At 28.3% G+C, this 8,008-nt stretch overlaps 1 protein-coding gene across 1 annotated transcript in view; it reads right to left on the bottom strand.

The window, feature by feature from the left end:
* LOC117175378 overlaps positions 1–8,008 on the bottom strand; it is a 22,273-nt gene that overhangs the window by 13,043 nt on the left and 1,222 nt on the right. The window lies entirely within an intron of this gene.

The following is an 8,008-nucleotide window of genomic DNA, read 5'->3' as shown; positions in this document are numbered from 1 at the left end:
ATCTATCCAATAAATTTGGAGAGTGTATTTTTGTATTTTGATTTGATGCTTATTGTTTAAATAATTTATTTTTGCTTAAATCAAACTTTTTAAAGGAAAAAGACCAAAAAAAGTTTTTTCACTACTTTTTTCAACAGTTATCAAAATTTTAGACTAAATTTAATTAATGGTATTTTATGAATATCTTGACCTGATTTATGAATATAAAGAAAAATATAAGAGAATATAAAATAGAACTTTAGATAAGAAAAAGGTTAGGAAACGTTTTGTGTCTGCTTTTTTTTTTAAATAAGTTCTACTACTTTTTCCTAATTTTTAGATTTTTAACACACTGCTAATTTTTAAGATAATTTTTATTTGTTTCAAAAAATTATTATCTTTTAATTTCTCAAATCAGTGGCATTTCCTTTTGTGTTTTATACTTTTTTTCGTATATTAAATGTTTGAATTATGAAGCAAAATTTATTTATAAATTGAAAAGAACATAAAATTGTATAAATTTAAATTTATATGTAAAAAATTTAATTTTTAAAATAATTTGTATTTATTGAAAAAAATTATTATCTTTTAATATCATCAATTAATAGTATTTTAGAAATTCTATGCCCTAGTTTATAAATGTTAACACTTATTTAAAAAAAAATCGTTTTTTTTTCCATTATTATTATGTATCTCAAAATTGTATAGACTTTTTGGTCAAATATGAACTTTTTTGTTAAAAATGCATATTTTCGGGTGTAAAATTCAATTCTTTTGTAGGAAATGCGTCTTTTTAGTATACAAATTCAAAATTTGTGATGAAATTTTTTTCTTTATTGATTGAAAAATCTTCTTTGGTTGAAAATTTGTCCATTTGATTGAAACTGCATCTATTGTCGTAATTTTTACAATCTTTTTTGATTAAAAGGCAACTGCTTGCAGTGAAAAAGAATTTTATATGCAGGATGTTTCAATTATCTTGTTCAAAATCCGCTTTCTTTGGTTGAATTCAACTGTTTTTGGATTCAAGTTAATTTTTTTTGGTCGAAATATGAACCATATATTAATATTTTTGTTGAAAGTGGAATTATTTGATTAAAATTTCTATTTTGTGGCTGCTAATTCAACAATTTAATTCAAAACCTTTTTTTTGTGAAAATTCATAATTTATTTAATAATTCTATCAGAACGCCTATAATAATATTATAATAATTCTATTGTTCATCATTATTGTTAAAAATTCATTTCTTTGGTTAAAAATATAATAATTTTGTTAAAAATTATTTTTTTGTTTGGTTGAAAAAAATTTTTTTACCGAAAATTTAACTTTTCCTTCTTTGGTTGAAAATGTATCCTTTTTAGTTGATAGTTCAACTATTCGGTAGAAAATTCATTCATTTTGTTGATACTTCGTCTTTTGGGATATAATATTAATATTCTTGATAAAAAATAATCTTTTTGATTGAGAATTCATTTATTTGCTTGGCAATTTTACTATTTTGTAGAAAATTAATTTTTTTATGGTTAAAAAATCATTTTTTGACTGTAAATGTAATTGTTTCATTTTTGGTTTAAAAGTATCTTTGTTAGTTTAAAATTTATGTTTTTTTAGATTCCTCATTTCAGTTAAAAATTCATTTCTTCGCTAAAAAATGCAACTATTTTGTTGAGCACTCATGTATTTTTTTGAATATTCGTTTATTTTGTTAAAACTTCGTTCTAAAGTGGAATTCAACTTTTTTTGGATTCAAATAAATTTTTTGTCGAAATAAGAACTATTAATATTTTGGTTGAAAGTGGACTAATTAAAATAATAATATTTTTGCGGTTATCGTTTTAATTAAAAAACCTTTTTTTTCTTGACAATTCGTTTTTAATTTGGCGAAAATTAATCTTTTATCTATTCCATTTTTGGTGAAAAATTTCACTATGTGGTTCAAAATTCATTCTTTTTTATTGAAGATTCATCATTATTGTTAAAAATTAATTTCATTGCTTATACATATAAATATTTTGGTGAAAGTTACTATTTTTTTGACAGTTTTTTTACCGAAAATCTAACTTCTCCGTATTTGGTTGGAAACTAAACTATTTTGTTGAAAATTCATTTCTTTATGTTCGAAAATCACTTTTTAAGTTTAAATATAACTGTTTTATTTTTGTTTGAAAAGATATTTTTTTATTTTAATAATTGATTTTTTTTTTTGGTTCCATATTTGTTATATTAGTTGGAAATAAATTTCTTCGGTTAAAAATTTAGCTAGTTTGTTTAAAATTCATGAATTTTGTTGAGATTTTGTCGTTTTGATAAACAATTAATCTTCTTAAAAATTATTTTATTATATATCACTGTTTAATTATGTCTGGCTGATGGTTCGAAATCCCAAATTTTTTTTATTATTGAAGAATTTACGTTCAAATGAAATTCATTTGTAATTTACAAAAATATTTTCAGCTGTAGTTCTCAAGTTTAAATTTCCTTATTTTTTTATTTTTTTATTTATAAAAAAATGTGCAATTCTGAGAATATTCAAATGAGTTTTTTATATTTTCCCGACTTCAAGCTCTTTCCCCAATTCTCACGTTTCTCTATTTTGTGTTTGTTTTGAAAATTCCTTTTTTTTCCAGTTTTCAAACAATTTTCCCTTTTTTCTTTTTTTTCGCTCAAGAAATGCGAACTGACTTAATATAACCCAATAAAATATTCCACTATTAATGTTTGTAAAATCAGCTATTATATTTTTGATATAGAATGCATCTTTGTAGGTAATATTTTAATTAAACTTTTTATTATTTTCTTGAAGATTCCACTATTTTGTTAAAAAGTCCATTTTTGTTGTAGGGAATTCAAATGTTTTATTTGAACCTTCGTATTTTCGGTAGAAATGTAATATTTTTGGTTAAAAATTTAATTTTGTTGTTGGAAATTTAATTATTTTGTTGAAACTTCAACTAATTTGTTACAAATTTTTCTGTTTTGGTGGAAAATTTAACTGCCTTGTTAAACGTTCGTCTCTTTGGATAGATAATCCATACTTTTTTTATTGAAAATTCATGGTGTTTAGTTCAAAATTTATTTTTGGTAATTGAATATTTAATTGCCCTGAGAAAACTCATCAATTTTTGTTGAAACTTCTGCTATTTGAATAAAAATCAAATTTTTCGTTGAAGAATAAAATTTTCGGGTTGAAGAATTAATTGTTTTGTGAAAAATTTAATTTTTTTTTCTGCGACTCTTCGACTATTTTGTTGAAAATTAATATCTTTTTGTCGAAAATTCAACTTTTTGGGTAAAAATGTTTTTTTTTTTCGTTGAAAATTCATCTTTTTAGACTGGAAATTCAACTACTTTGGTAAAAACTTCTACTATCTGGTTAAAATTTAATTTTTTTTTATTAAAAACTCAAATTTTCGTATGAAAAATTAAAATTTTTTGGTAGAAAAATTATTTTTGGGGTTAAATATTCGGCTATTTTGTTGAAAATTCACATTTTAGTGCGAAAATTTTACTATTTCGTTAAAGATTCATGCTTTTGTTATTGAAATTCAACTATCATGGTGTAAACTTCTACTTTTTATTCAAAATAAACTGTTATGTAGAAACGCAAAATTTGCGGGTAAAAAATTCATTTGTTTTATAGAAAATGCGGTTTTTTGGAGTGTTAAGCATTCGAATATTTTATTAAAAGTTCATTTTTTCGGGTCGAAAATTCAACTTTTTGACTAAAAATTGAAAATTATTTTTATTTGGTTGAAAATACATCTTTTTAGACTGGAAATTCAACTACTTTGGTAAAAACTTCTACTATCTGGTTTAAATTTAATTTTTTTTATTAAAAAACTATTTCGTTAAAATTTCATTTTTCTTGCAGAAAAATCGTTTTTTTAAGTCGACTGTTTTCTTGAAGGTTCGTTTTTTTGGATTGAAAATTCAACTATGTAGTTAAACATTACAAGTGATTGTTATTTGGTTGAAAATTCATATTTTTGGATTGAAAATTAATCTATTTTGGTAGAAACTTTTACTATTTGGTTGACAAAATGTCAAACACACTTTTAGGATGAGAATTCGTTTTCTTTTCTTTTTTTTTAGTATATATTCGACTGTTTTCATGAAAATAATTTTTTGTAAAAGGACCCCTACCTTTTTGGTTTCAAAAAATCAATTTTTTTATTACATTTTCTAAAAGTGTAATAATTCAAATGTATTCTCTGAAAATTTCATAAAGATCTGAGCAGTATCTACCAAAGTATAACATTTAAAGTGAAGGGGCTTCGAGCGTGAGCATCGATCCGTGTATACGTCGAATTGCTGTGTTTGTGTTAATTTCTGCAGAGGTCCCTACCTTTTTGGGTTTTGAAACAACGATTTTATTATTACATTTTCTATAATTATAACATTTCAAATGTATTCTCTGAAAATTTCATAAGGATTTGAGCATTATTTACCGAGATCTACCGTTTAAAGTGAAGGGGCTTATTGTTTAATTTTTGCATTTAATTAATTTATAAATTCGAATTATTAATTTATTTAATTTATTACATTTTCTATGATTATAACGTTTCAAAAGTATTCTCTAAAAATTTTATACATTTCGGAGCATTATTTGATATATACCATTTCAACTTTTGGAAATTAAACGCGCTTTTCTCGAAACAAGGTTTTCAAAGTCGGTGAGTAAGATATCTCACATTTCATTTATTTACTTTAGTTTTGTTATGGTCAAAAGAGGAGCGCTTTTTTTAGCGAAAAATTGCCTTTTAACTTGAAAAGACCGCTATTTTGTGAAAAATAAATATTTTTCCATTTGGTTTCGTTCAATCCCAGTAAAAAAAACTATCTACTAACGAATGCTGTTGGTTTTTTATATTTCAGATCAGCCAGACTTGAGCATTTTTACACGCTGCAAAACTTTTTTTTTAGCACTCGTAGATTGGCTGTAATACGCTTATTTATGACTCTTTCACCACGAAAAAGTTATCATAGCTTCTTGAAATGTGTAGCAATTCAATGTTAAAACATTGGTAACAAAATAAATAAACCTGTCTCCATAAAAAATCGCTTTTTTACCCAAAAAGGTAGAGAAACTAGTTATTTGAGGGGATAGGGAGAGGCAGGAAAATTATAGAAGAATTACGCTCATGAATACTGCGTACAAAATATACGCGATGGTGTTAGCAGATAGGCTGCGAAAAGATGTTGAGGGGAAAGGAATATTGCCGGAGACGCAGGCGCGCTTTAGAGAGAGAAGAAGCACTATTAACAATATTTACGTTTTGCAACACGTGGTGAATAGAAAATTAACCAAAAAGGGTGCCAAAGTGTACGCGTTTTTTGTAGATCTAAAGAGCGCGTTCCCGTCAGTGGATAGGGGGAGGTTGTGGGAGGCAATGGAGGAGAGGGGAGTGAAGAGGGGCCTGATCGAGTGGGTAAGGGAGGTATATAAGGAGACGAAAGATAGAGTGAGAGGAGGGGAGGGAATCTCTGAGGGATTCTGGATGGATAGGGGCTTGAGGCAAGGGTGCCCGCTTAGCCCTACGCTTTTTGCAATTTTGATCACGGATATAGAGCGGCCGGAGTGGTAGGAGGAGTTTGGGTAAGAGTCATGGTGTTCAGGAAAGGAGGTGGGAGTGATGGGGAGGGGAGTGGAAGTGGAAGGGAAAAGTGGTGCAGGAGGTGAAAGAGTTTGTGTACCTGGGCTTCCTATTTCGAAGAAATGGGGGAGTGGATGGTCATATAAAAGAGAGAGTGAGAAGGGCAAATGTGGTGATGAGGCAGGTGTGGGGGCTGGGGAAGAAATTGTTGGCAGATGATTTTGAAAGGAGAATGAAATTGTTTGACTCGCTAGTGATGAGTGTCTTATTTTACGGAGTGGTGGTACGAGAAAGGAAGGAAGGTATATGAGTTGGTTCAAAAGAATGGCATGGAGAAAGAGAGGGCAGAAGGAGAGGAGAGAATAAGAGAGTCAAGGTATAACGGAAACTATGTGTGGATTATGCCAAGGGAGAGAGCGCAATATTTGTGTAAGAAAGGAGAGCAAAGAAGTCAGGAACTTATAGCGAGAAAGAGGTGCGGATGCATGGAGAAGTATAATAGGTTCTGGCTTTCTAGAGAGAAGAGAATATGTGAATCGTGCGAGAAGGGGGGGGGGGGGGCAAAATTGGAGCATTGGCTGGAGGAATGTGAAGAGGTGGAAAGGAGGGGGATAAACATGTAAGTATTGTTGCATGAAAGGGGTGACAAAAGGGCAGTAGCATGGGTGGAGGGGGTGTTGGGTAAGACAGAGAAGAAGAGAAGGAAGGAGAAGGAGGAATGGAGAAGGAAAGATTGTAAATAGGAGAGGAAGTAGATGTAAGAAAAACGTAAATATTGTAAATAGTAGTTAAGTATTAGGTGTTAGCCGCGGAGACAGAGGCTGGTAATGCGAGGCATAGCGACAAAAGAGCGAAATGCGTGCGAGGCGAGGCGCAGCGAGGAAGGTTAGGCCATAGGATCGAGCGGATTAGTTATAAGGTGTGGATGGATGGTACTTTGTAAAAAGTAGTTGTAAGAAAATTCTGTAAAAAATGGAAGTGTAAGCAACTCAATTTTTTAAGGCCAGGAGGCCCAAAAATAAACGTTTATCTATCTATCTAACTAGTTAGTTGAAAATAAGAAATGAATGTTATATGTTTGATAATAAGTCTTTTCGGATTGAAAATCAAACTATTTTGGTAGAAGCCTTTGGTATAAGCCTTTAGTATTTGGTTAAAAATTAACTCTTTTTTTTAACTCAAAATCAAATTTATATTTTCATGTCGAAAATTGAATCATTTGGTGAAAAATGAATTTTTTTTTCATTCAAATTTTCAGGTTGAATCTTAAATCGTTTTGTGGAAAACTCAACTATTGTCTTGAAAATTCGCCTTTCTGGGTTTAAAATTAAATTATTACATTTTTCATTAGGAATTCATCTCTTTGGTTGAAAATTAAACTATTTTGTTAAAAATTCCTTTTTTCTTTAGTTGAAAATTAATTTTTTTCAACTAAAAATCTGAGTCTTCCAGGTTTAGTTGAAAATGGATATTTTTTAGATAAATATTCCACTATTTGGTTAAAAATCCATGTGCTATTGTAAATTAATCTTTTATAGTATAAAATTAATATTCTTGTTTTAAATTGTGTTTTTTGTTGAAAATTAAATTGTTAGAACAGAAATCTTGTTGAAAATGCACAATATTTTTAGACTTAAAATCTTAGCAATTTTAGAATTAATTTATTATTTGATTAATTAATTAATTTTCATTTAGCTTGATATATAATGTTTTAATTGTATTCACCAATTAGTCCCCTATTTTCTTGAAAAATCACCTCTGTGAAGTCGGTATTTTGAAATTCAAATTTGTCCAACAAATAGATAAAAATGATTTTTTTTTATTTACAGATGTTACAATGATTGGATTCAAGTAATTTTAAATCCAGTAAGTGTTCTTCTGGTCATAGATGTTCAGAATGATTTTATAGATGGGACATTAGCTCTTCGAAATTGTGGCCAGGGGGAAGATGGAGCCGAGGTAGTGCAACCAATTAATCATCTAATAAAAAAGGGAAATTGGAAAAAAGTTATCTACACTCAGGATTGGCATCCCGAAAATCACATAGGGTTCTTTGAAAATTTACACCTTCGGCAACTTCATCCCGATTCTAAGGTACAAAATTTAAAATTAAAATAAAAAAGTATCTTTTAAAATTCAACAATAAAAAATTAGTAAAAATTACCGGCCTATTCTTTATAGATTTTTTTTTCTAAAACATTATCGCACAATTTAATTGGATAATATTTAGATGACGCGCAACGACCGAGACACCAAAGCCCTGTTTTCAGTTACAGTGCAAATTAAAAATTAATAAAATGGCACTGTTTAAAGAAACAAAAATTTTAATGGGTGTTACGACGTAACAATCAATTTATCCTTATTTCTAACGAAAGAAATTGAGTATTTGATCTATGTTCTAAAGCTTGTCATCTTCAAGGTCCTTTATGGTAGT

Source organism: Belonocnema kinseyi, chromosome 6, assembly GCF_010883055.1.
Source record: "Belonocnema kinseyi isolate 2016_QV_RU_SX_M_011 chromosome 6, B_treatae_v1, whole genome shotgun sequence".
NCBI lineage: Eukaryota > Metazoa > Arthropoda > Insecta > Hymenoptera > Cynipidae > Belonocnema > Belonocnema kinseyi.
Note: the sequence above shows the minus strand (reverse complement) of the source record. Positions and strands in the feature narration are given on the sequence as shown.